General features: G+C 45.8%; 1 protein-coding gene and 1 long non-coding RNA gene across 13 annotated transcripts in view; both read right to left on the bottom strand.

Moving 5' to 3' along the window:
• LOC116842723 (mRNA decay activator protein ZFP36L3-like) overlaps positions 1-9,711 on the bottom strand; it is a 442,334-nt gene that overhangs the window by 164,798 nt on the left and 267,825 nt on the right. The window lies entirely within an intron of this gene.
• Positions 1-9,711, bottom strand: part of LOC116842732 — a 55,839-nt gene that overhangs the window by 40,866 nt on the left and 5,262 nt on the right. The window contains exon 2 of the long non-coding RNA XR_004377766.1: positions 5,926-5,973. This is a non-coding gene — a long non-coding RNA (uncharacterized LOC116842732). The remainder of the gene's footprint in view (positions 1-5,925; positions 5,974-9,711) is intronic.

The raw sequence follows: 9,711 nt of genomic DNA, 5'->3' as shown, positions 1-9,711 counted from the left end.
CCCCCCGAGAATTCTTCCAGGCCGCTTAGTATATTAATGGCCGGCCGTTACGCGCAAAATGGAATTTGTTCCGAACAGACCGGAAATTCTGTGCGATAAAAGTAAATGACGGACACGCCCGGCGCGCTCAACCGCGGAAATGCGAGCGAAGCGACATGATAAACGTGTTCCATATGCGAAAAAAGACGCGGGACCGCGTCGGTATCTATATAAAATAATGGTATCGCACACGGCGGACGTTAACCCGGCGCATTGCCGTGGCCCAATGTCGTAAACAGATATTGATATTGCCGTCATATTTGCGCGCGCGAGCGCGGTTTCTCCGGTATTCCCGTTGACCGAATGCACACGCGGGACAGAAGCCGCCTCGAAACATTCGCCGAGTGCTTTATCATGAACGGACAATCGGCATTTTATCCGCTCTCATTCCGGCGCACGCGACGCGATTTTCTCCTGCCTAATGCACCCGATCCTCTAGATCGAGTAAGATAAGGTAACAAGTTAGCATTTGTGGCCTCAAAGGAGAGAGCACAATGGTATGTCATATAAACGCTATATCCCGAGGTTCTTCTCTGGCCTACAAGTTGCTCGCTATATATTCGCAGGCTTACAACGTAGAATCTAAATTTCGACTCGGGGAGTCTTGACGTGTTCTCCCGCGAATTATCCGCGACTCTTCTCCCTCCCGTCCCTCCCCTTTGCACGATACTGTACAGGGCTCGGCGCGTGCAATGTTCTCTCGCGAACTACTTTCGCCGCAGCATGGAAAATTTTGCGCTCGCTTCGAGGTAGAAATTGTTGAAACTTTGGCGTACCCGCCGATCACGCGAAAACTATTATGGCGCCGGGCACGACGAATCGTCACGCCAGACGCGGACGTGTACGGACGTAACGGATCCCGAGGTGTAATTTCCTGGACGATTTTCGATTAATGCCATTCACGATACTCACGATTGGCCGATATTCGATAATCGAGCGGTACTTGCCCGCTCGCCGGCATTGTTCGCTGTGACGTCATCGGCGACCGCTCCCATATGTGCTCGATATCCGCAAACTCTGTCGCGGTACTAAGAAACACTAATCAAACTTAATAACGTTGCCCACGCGTGTTTAATTCATCTCAGATCAAACGCCATGCTATTTTTGTGTCGTTCTCTTTCTTCACTAAGCGCACGGACTTAATAACTTTTTATAGTACACGGGAGGAATATTGTAGTTTTTCTTTTTACGAATTTTTTCTTTTTACGAATTTTTTTCAATCTTGTCATATGTTTCTAATAGTGCAGAGATAGACTGTTAGCAAGACTGTCTCTCTTACTAAAAAACATAATTTCTAACACTCGTTAGAAACATGGAAAATTTTTTAATAACACATTTCGTTTCCTATGATATGAATAGTACATACGAAACGAAAGGATAGTCAATTGGTGTAGAATGTCGATCTATTTCTCCGTTACAAATTCTATAGTAATTTTTTACTATAACATTTTTTTGTATGTACACTGAGAAAAGAAATATCTAAAAGATAAGAAATATTTACTCGGTAGGTGTATTAATAATATATTTACTTAAATCTAAATTCTTTTATTTAAGTGGAAAATAAACAATTGCTTTCATGAAAAAAAAGCCAAGGTTTCAAGAAGATTATATTTTCTTATTTGACAAATATTGTATATTAGTTTAAGTAAATGCATAATTTTAGAGTACCCACCGAATAAATATTTGTCATTCCTTAGACATTTCCCTCAGTGCGTAGTCATTTCATCATCGCAACAGAGGCGTTTAATCCGATTTCTCTTGTCGCTCAGCAAATATCAATGATAAACAATTGCCGAAAAAATTAGCCGCCCCGTGGTAGACTAACGTGACACGTCGATTTCCTGCGACTGAACGCAACGGGGACCTAATCCATCGAGCCGGTTTATTGTACCACGGAGGGTTCCGGCGGACCGACAGTCGGCCCTTTGCTTACCGAAGGCGTGTGTAACGTCGTGTATAGACGTTCTTTTGTTTGCTCGAGATGAACGCGCGGCGCACTATGCAAAAGAGGGGAAAGCGAGTTTGCATTCGGTATACTATCGAATTACAGCGCGCGCGCGCACGCACGCACGCACGCACGCACGCTGCGAGTTCCGCTAACAACTGCAGTCGCGTCGCCGCTACGTCAGCTATTGTTGAAAACGTACGTAACTACACGCGGAATCGTCTTTGGAGGCCAATGTACCTTCGGTTAACACGACCGATGTCGCGCGCACGCGACACGCGCGGTTTCCTGCCGTAAACCGCCCTGTCGCGCGCACACACACTCACACGCGTGCGACATGCGCACAGTTGTCCCTGAATCGAACGCTTTTTAATTCGGCGTGCAAATTTGATGAAACGCGACGCACGCCACTTAATGAACGATGTGTGTGAACACTTGACGTGGGTCTGCACACAGTTACCGTAAAATTCACTTTACGCCGTTCAAGAGTAAGAGAAAAAGAGACTTCGAAAAGGAATATCAATTACAAAATTATTTACACATCTTTGTTCAATCTACGGAATCTTCATTCAATGTACGCAACGCGTTACTTTCACAGAGGTATCTGGGATACGCGAAGAAAATTAATCTCCCATCGACATTTGGCGAAAAATTCCAAGCTCGCTCCCGCGAGATTAGTATTCCGCGCGAGGAGAACTCCGGGGAACTGAAAAATACCGCCTCTCGCTACGTCGGCGTCGAGCACTTTGCACGCCAGTTCGAGTTTTACTCGCAATTACGAGCCAGCTGCGGGGAACACATCGTCGAAAGCGGACAGTCCGGGCTCGCTCGTTTACTTCGTTTATTTACCGAGGTACTCGCGACTTGAGCTTTACTCGAGTAATTAGACCCGGAGCGCAGCGCTGTCTTCGAAAGCGGACGAAACGTCAGGTCTCTGCCCAAAGACTCCTCCTCTCTCACTCGCTCTTTCTCTCTCTCTCTCACACACACTTTTTCTCTCTCTTTTTCCGTTACACATACCTCGGCTACGAACTCCCCTCACCCGGCGCCCACCTCCATCCGGGATTCACTTACAATCACGATAGAAGCCCCGGAGATAACAACGCGGGAACGGGCGTAGTAACGGGCAGAAAGATCGTGTGTGCCAACGCGTCGCCGTCTGGTCTGTCGTGGCTGGATTTACTGCGTTGGGTGCGTTGTCTGCGCGCGAGCGCTCAAAATTAAAGTCGAAGCTCGTGGAATTACCGTCGAAAATAAACGGCGGTGTTCCGCGGAAGAATTCCGAACGGCGGTCTCGAGACGATGTGTGCGTATGTGTGTATGTGTCGTCGCCACCGCACCGGATCTCGGGGCGCCTCGCGAGCAACGGCGAGTTCGCGCCGCGAACGAGGGAACTTCCGCATGCCGCGGAATTCCGCTCGAAACTATGGCAGATGTTTCGAAAGCGTATCCGGCGGCGTTTTTGCCGGCCGATAGGATTTACACTTGAGCAGCGACGGTTGATTGCACGTACACCGCTCGCGGCAGGTCCGCGCGAAGCCGGAGGCGCGGGCTACGCCGAGTGAAAAGTTACTTCGTCGTCTTACGAGGGAGAGAGAGAGAGAAAGAGAGAGAAAGAGAGAGAGCAACGCTCGGCCGAACGTTGTTCGTGCAGTTGTAAACGCGTTTGGGGTCGTTAAACGCTCGAAACTGAATCTATACGGACTGCGCGGCGCGTAGCGAAATAATTAGAACGAGATAATTAGAGGTAGGATGAAGTACACGATTATTCACATCTCCGTTGTTCATTGACATTCCAGAAAACTTTGGTTTTTCGCGACCAGCGAAATCTGTTCGCAGTTTCAGTTGAGAAGATCTCCTTTGGAATCATAAAGAGTACAAGCTGGATGCTTGCTTAAGAGGAGGTTCTGATTTAGATGACCGAAAAACAAGATTTTTACGAATTTTTTGGAAATGAATGAATAAAAGTATCATTGTAGTGTTTTGATCCTACTATTAATCATTGTTTCAAGTGTACAAAAAAAGAACTGAAAGAACATTGAAATTCCGTTCAAGCTTTTGCTGGACGTTATGTCGTCAGACTTGTGGGCAATGTTACAGCTCATGTCCGGCGACGCTGTAAAAAATTCGGATGAAATACCCTTGAAAAAAATTCGCAAAAACCTCCGATTTTTTCGGCTGTTTAAACCAAAACTTCCTTTTAACCGTGATGCATGAAAGTCCAGGTTTTTGCTAATGACTAAGGCGGATGCTAGTAATCGTATAGTTTACTCTTTACCTAGATTATTAGAACTAAGGTGTCCAAACTAATGAATTCCTTTTAACCTCAGCGTTATTAAATTTTTTCAAAAGCAAATAGGGCGCAAGTGTACGAGATTTTGCGTCAGAGCTCGCTTTCCACTTGACAAGTAGCATTTAATGATCCCATGTTAACCAATCATTAGCACCAATTACGATTAACATAGTTTTTCTTTCTCCGTTTACATTGCAATTAGACGCGTGATCCGCGAAAGTAATCGCCGACCTAATGATAGGTAACCAAACGTCGGTCTCACCGATATCACCTGGCGCCGCGCGACTATTTAAATCTCCCCTCTGCCCGGTCGCGTGTATCTCGATCTGCGAAGGAGCCTAAGCGCTTTTCGCAAACGATCCACGCATTTTGCATAAACCTGATCGATATCGGTGGTTGCAGGCAACGAGGAAGCTTGGCCGTTTTTTCGCTCGTGCGATTCTCATCGGGTTACGTACACCGTGTTCTCGACACGGTGGCGAACGTCTGGCGCCTTATCGACGTCAGAATTTCGAGTCTCGTAAGCGGACGGGGCGGGGTATTTCGCGAAAAAAAGAAGAGGGAAAAAATGCGGCGCGCCGACGTGTCGCCGATTAGTCTGTCTCGCGAATTCGCCCCCGTTCGCTTGCATGCCTTATCGACGGCGGAGATGCAAATTTAGAAATACACGGCGACGTCGTGTCTAGTGGCTTCGATGCACGCGACCTTTACATAGTGCCGGCGGTGCGGTAGACTCCGCCGCGTGGCCGCAGACGGATATTTTTGTAATTGAAAATGATCGATCGCGAGCGCACCGGCGATAGTAATGAGGTTACCTACTTGAAAACGCGAGAAATTCAGTCCGAGTCGACGCACGCGAATCGCGAGAGACGATCGCAGATCGGCCGGATCTTATCGCGACATTGTATAATTGTTGAATAGCATTAATGCGTCTCACATGCGTGTGCAATTTTTTTCTGCTACGAGGACATTATGTAAATGTTACTTAACAATATGTAGATGTTAAAGATCACTTTCCCGATAATGTAAGTTAAAATGGAAATATTGTTCACATTTAATTCCTTAAGTAGTATGCGCCGGAAAGTCTCGCAATAAAATATGAAATACCTCTTGATTTCCTAAAACTTGCTTTCTTACTCATGGCGAATACAAATGAAAATTAGATAGAAGAGAGTTACCGAAATCGTACCTAGTCAATTTCTTTATTATTATTCAATATAAACGATATATAACGACGGTAAAAATGAGAAATGAATGAGCAATGAGACATATAAACAAAAATTCGCAGATCTTATTTTGTGCGTGTTACAAACATTCTAAAACACCAGGTACGATTGATGAGCAACTCTCCCCCACATTTTGTATTTGATTTTTCAAAATTTTTTAAAGAAAATAGCAATAAGGAGAAAAGAAATCCAAATATGCTTATTGAAAAAGAAACACTTTGAGGGAGTCGTGTAGACATTTTAAATCACCAAAGAGAGACGTAGAAGGGAGACGTAGAAATAATTCAAAACGCAAGTTTTGCGTTTCATTAATGTCAGTCAACAATGTTTCATTCTCTTATCCGACGCGACCGACGCAGTTTTCGCGTCGGGAAAGCGATTCTCGGCATGCGAGCTGTAAAACTGTGCAAGCGTTTACTCACTCTAACCGTTGATTGATGTACGAAGGCAAGGCGAAGGCAGTTACGTACCTGAAACAAGAAATAACAGGTCGATATCAGTTTTCGCGCAATTTCGACGTTATTTTATTACTCGACTTCGCGCGTTTCATTTTTCCGGACAATCGCGACCTCCCAATGAAACTTATGGCCGACGGCGATAAAACTATATAGCGCGCAACACTCTATAAAAGCGCGTCCAGTAAGGTCACGTATTTAATAACGCCATATATCGGGCGCAGATAAATTGGATACGGCACGTATCAAGATTTACGCTCTTAACTATTGCTTCGTTGTAGAGCCGTAGCTTTTGATTCCTCAATAAGACACGCGCTCTTCGCTCTCGCTTTTTCGCGAATTGACCGGCCGGTCGACTCCATCCCGCCGTGCTATAGAATTGAACGAGATGAACGCGCGATAAAACGTGACAAAACGCCGCCTTTAATCTACGTGCTTCAAAGTCGCTGGAAAAATGGACGTGTTTCTCCGTTTTTCCTTTCTTCTCCTCGGAGAGCGCTCTCATTCTCGTTAATTCGGTCTAAACTTCGTACCGCGTTCGCAAATTGCTAGCGTAGAAATTGAGACCTCGCGGCGAAAGCGTATAATCGAGGAATCTTCCCACACAAAATCCGTTGTAAGACAAAAACAACGGATATTAAAAAGTTTACAAGCGATTTCTTCTTTATCCAACTATCGTACTGCTTGTCATGCGTTTGACCATATTTACGTAGGAGATCAAAGGAAGATAAACATTAATTTAATCGAAACTTTGTACCGTGTTCGCAATCGCGAACGCGAAAATTCAGATCTCGCGGCGAAAGCGTAACAGAGGAACCTTTCAATGTGAAACTCGTCGTAAGATAAAAACGGATATTAAAAAGTTTACACGCGACTTCTTTATTCAACTATCGTATTTTACTTGTCGCGCGTTTGCGACTATATTTTCGTAGGAGATCAAAAGAAAATAAACATTATCGCATCGCATGAATAGACGAGGGAGAGAGGAAAAAAAAGTGATCGGCTTCGTCGTAAATTGAATTCGGATATTGGTCGGCGCCGCTTGCGCACGCAGTTACATGAAATCGCATATTTAATTCCGATAGGAATATAAGCCGCGCATCAAAGGAGCCTTTGAACGTCAAAGGAGATATCCTCGGGAGAAGAGCCAAGCATCGGCTGTCGCGATCCAGTTTACATTCGAGCAACCTCGAGCTCTCGAAGACGCAGCCGAGGAGAATCGTCGGCGGGATGGAGATGCAATATCATTCAAGAATAACGATACGTAATCTCCGTGAGGGATACTCCGAGTATATATACATACATATATATGTATGTATACTCGAATGTTTCCCCCTCCCCTGAAAGTATTCTGCTCTTCTCTCGGGGAATCTCACGTTATTAACATGTTGATTGCCGCGGTGGTTGTCGGCGTTATAATATTGTATGCATATATATGTCGCAGCTCACAAATTTACGCATACGGAGACAATATTGTAATTTTTTTTTTCTTTTTTTCGTATTTGTAATTCTTTTCACAGTTTTACTGTGAAAAGTGCAGGATTGGACTGTCGTTACGGTGTGTTTTGCTAGGAGACATAATGTATTAACAATACATTTCATGCTATGAAAGAAATACTTGAAAATATATATTTTTTTATTAAGATATATAAAGTTTATTTCTGTGAAATGTGATAGATCTATAAATTTCTCTATAAAGTTCCACGTCACTCGCGGCGGTCCCTTTATAAATTTCAATGTGTTTTTTTCTCAATTTTAGTTCCTAAAATATGAATAGCACATGTAAAATGAGAGGATATAATCTATTACTGCAGGATATCAATATTCCTCGGTTGCAAAATTTTACAATTTTTAGCATTTCTCTCCATATATGCGGAGAGAAAAAGTTTGATCAAACTAATGTGACAGTGAACTATCCAAATACGTTTTGGTCGAGAAAAGCAAAATTTCTGTTTCTTAGGGACCAACAAGAACTGTTAATGAAAACGTCTCCAGCGTGTAATAATTGTAGCGTTTTCACCGCGACGGTTTCGCCACTTAAATCCGAAGCGGAAGAATCTATTTGACGAATAAGTTGTCCCGAGGCTCACGCGGCGTCTACAATTAGACTTTAACCTAACCGGCAGCCGCCGCGTAAGTGAGTTTACGTTGGTAGGGGCTCCACGTAACACACTCGCACACGAAATGGCAGACTACGAGGATTGCCGCGACGGAGACGTTACGTACTAAGTTATCAAAGGTTTGCAAGGGCAGCAGTATCCTCCTCCGCCAAGTTTCCTCTGAGGTCTTAAAGGTGTCCCGCGCGCAGCACGCGAATTTCTCAAGTTATGATTTAGTATCCGGTGGGTGGTCTGGGGCGAGATCAGGAGGATGTGTCCCGGGGAATACGCTCGAGTGGAGAAGCGGCGCGGAAGTACTGGGGTGCCTCCGCGTCAACCGTGTTTCTGTTTAGAGAACCGTTTCCAGAAGCCGCGAATGATGCGGACAATAAAAGAAGAAAGAAGCGTATCTCTCTCTTTCTCTCTCTTTCTCTTTCTTTCTCTTTCTCTCTCTTTCTCTTTCTCTCTCTCTATCTCTCTCTCTCTCTCTCATTTAATGTTGAAAATAATATACTCGTGTACAAAAAAAGTAGAAAATATCTTCCCCCGAGATTGTCACTGTCGAATTCGAAAACACTCGGTAGAGACACTCTCAGTAACAAGCGCAAGGGGGCAGACGAAAGCGCGACTGTACGTTCCGAGGAAACGAATAGAGTAGAAGGAAGCGAACGAATTCAAGGGTGACGGAGGATAGAGCGAGAGAACGTGTGTGTATAATATACAATGAGGAAAGGAACGAGGAAAGAAAGACGGCGGCTCACATGCAAGAAAGAGAAGGACAAGTGGCGGCCGGACGAGAGGAGAAAACAGGCGGCACGGCGAACACGGTGCGCTGAGGGCGAGAGGCGGAGGAGTAAAAGTGGGATGAGAACAGAAACCGGAAGAGGAGAGCAGCGCGGGGGAGAGAGGATGCGAGAGGTCGAGAGGAGGAGTAACTTCCTAACAAGGCGGTTAGTTGCGGCTTAGCAACGCTATGAACGCGAAATATTGCGAGCCGGCGGGTTCTCCCGCCCAAGTCGCATCCACCCCTTCTCCTCCTTCTCTATCACCTCCCCCTCCCCCTCCTCCTCCACCACCTCCCTCCTTCGCTCCCCTTCGTCGGGCTGCTTACTCCGAACGTCTGCGAGCGCCTGTGTGTTGCTGCGTGGCCGCGTCTAATACCGAAGTAGCGGTGGATGCGGCAAAATTTCGACGCACCGATAATCGATCGGCCGCCGCCATCGCGACACGATCCCTTTCGACGTGTACGCTGCACACGTCAATCCTTTACGACGACGACGAGGTCGTGAGGTGAGAAATGTTGCGCCGAAGAGAGCCCGAAGAAATCTATTTTCTGGCCGAGACGCGAAAGTAATCCCCGTGGACGCGCGACGCTTTTTTCACGACGCTGATAACGACGAGTTTTCCGACGAACGGACAGAAATCGCAGGGGTTCAATTTTGAATCCACCATCAGCGGGGCGCCTCGACAAGAACCGCGATCGTCGGGTTCGTCTTAATTAGAACGTAATTCGTCAGCGGAAGACTTCAGCTTCGAGATCAAAGGATATAATGACGGGCATCGGGAGTTTCCGCACGAAACATAACTTTCTTTGAGAAAGTTCCACGGTTGATTCGATTAAATCCAAACGGCAACGCGCTCTCTTTGACGCCGC

Source organism: Odontomachus brunneus, unplaced genomic scaffold (assembly GCF_010583005.1).
Source record: "Odontomachus brunneus isolate Ranch 3 - 2012 unplaced genomic scaffold, Obru_v1 Obru_scaffold_027, whole genome shotgun sequence".
NCBI classification, from domain to species: Eukaryota; Metazoa; Arthropoda; class Insecta; order Hymenoptera; family Formicidae; genus Odontomachus; species Odontomachus brunneus.
Note: the sequence above shows the minus strand (reverse complement) of the source record. Positions and strands in the feature narration are given on the sequence as shown.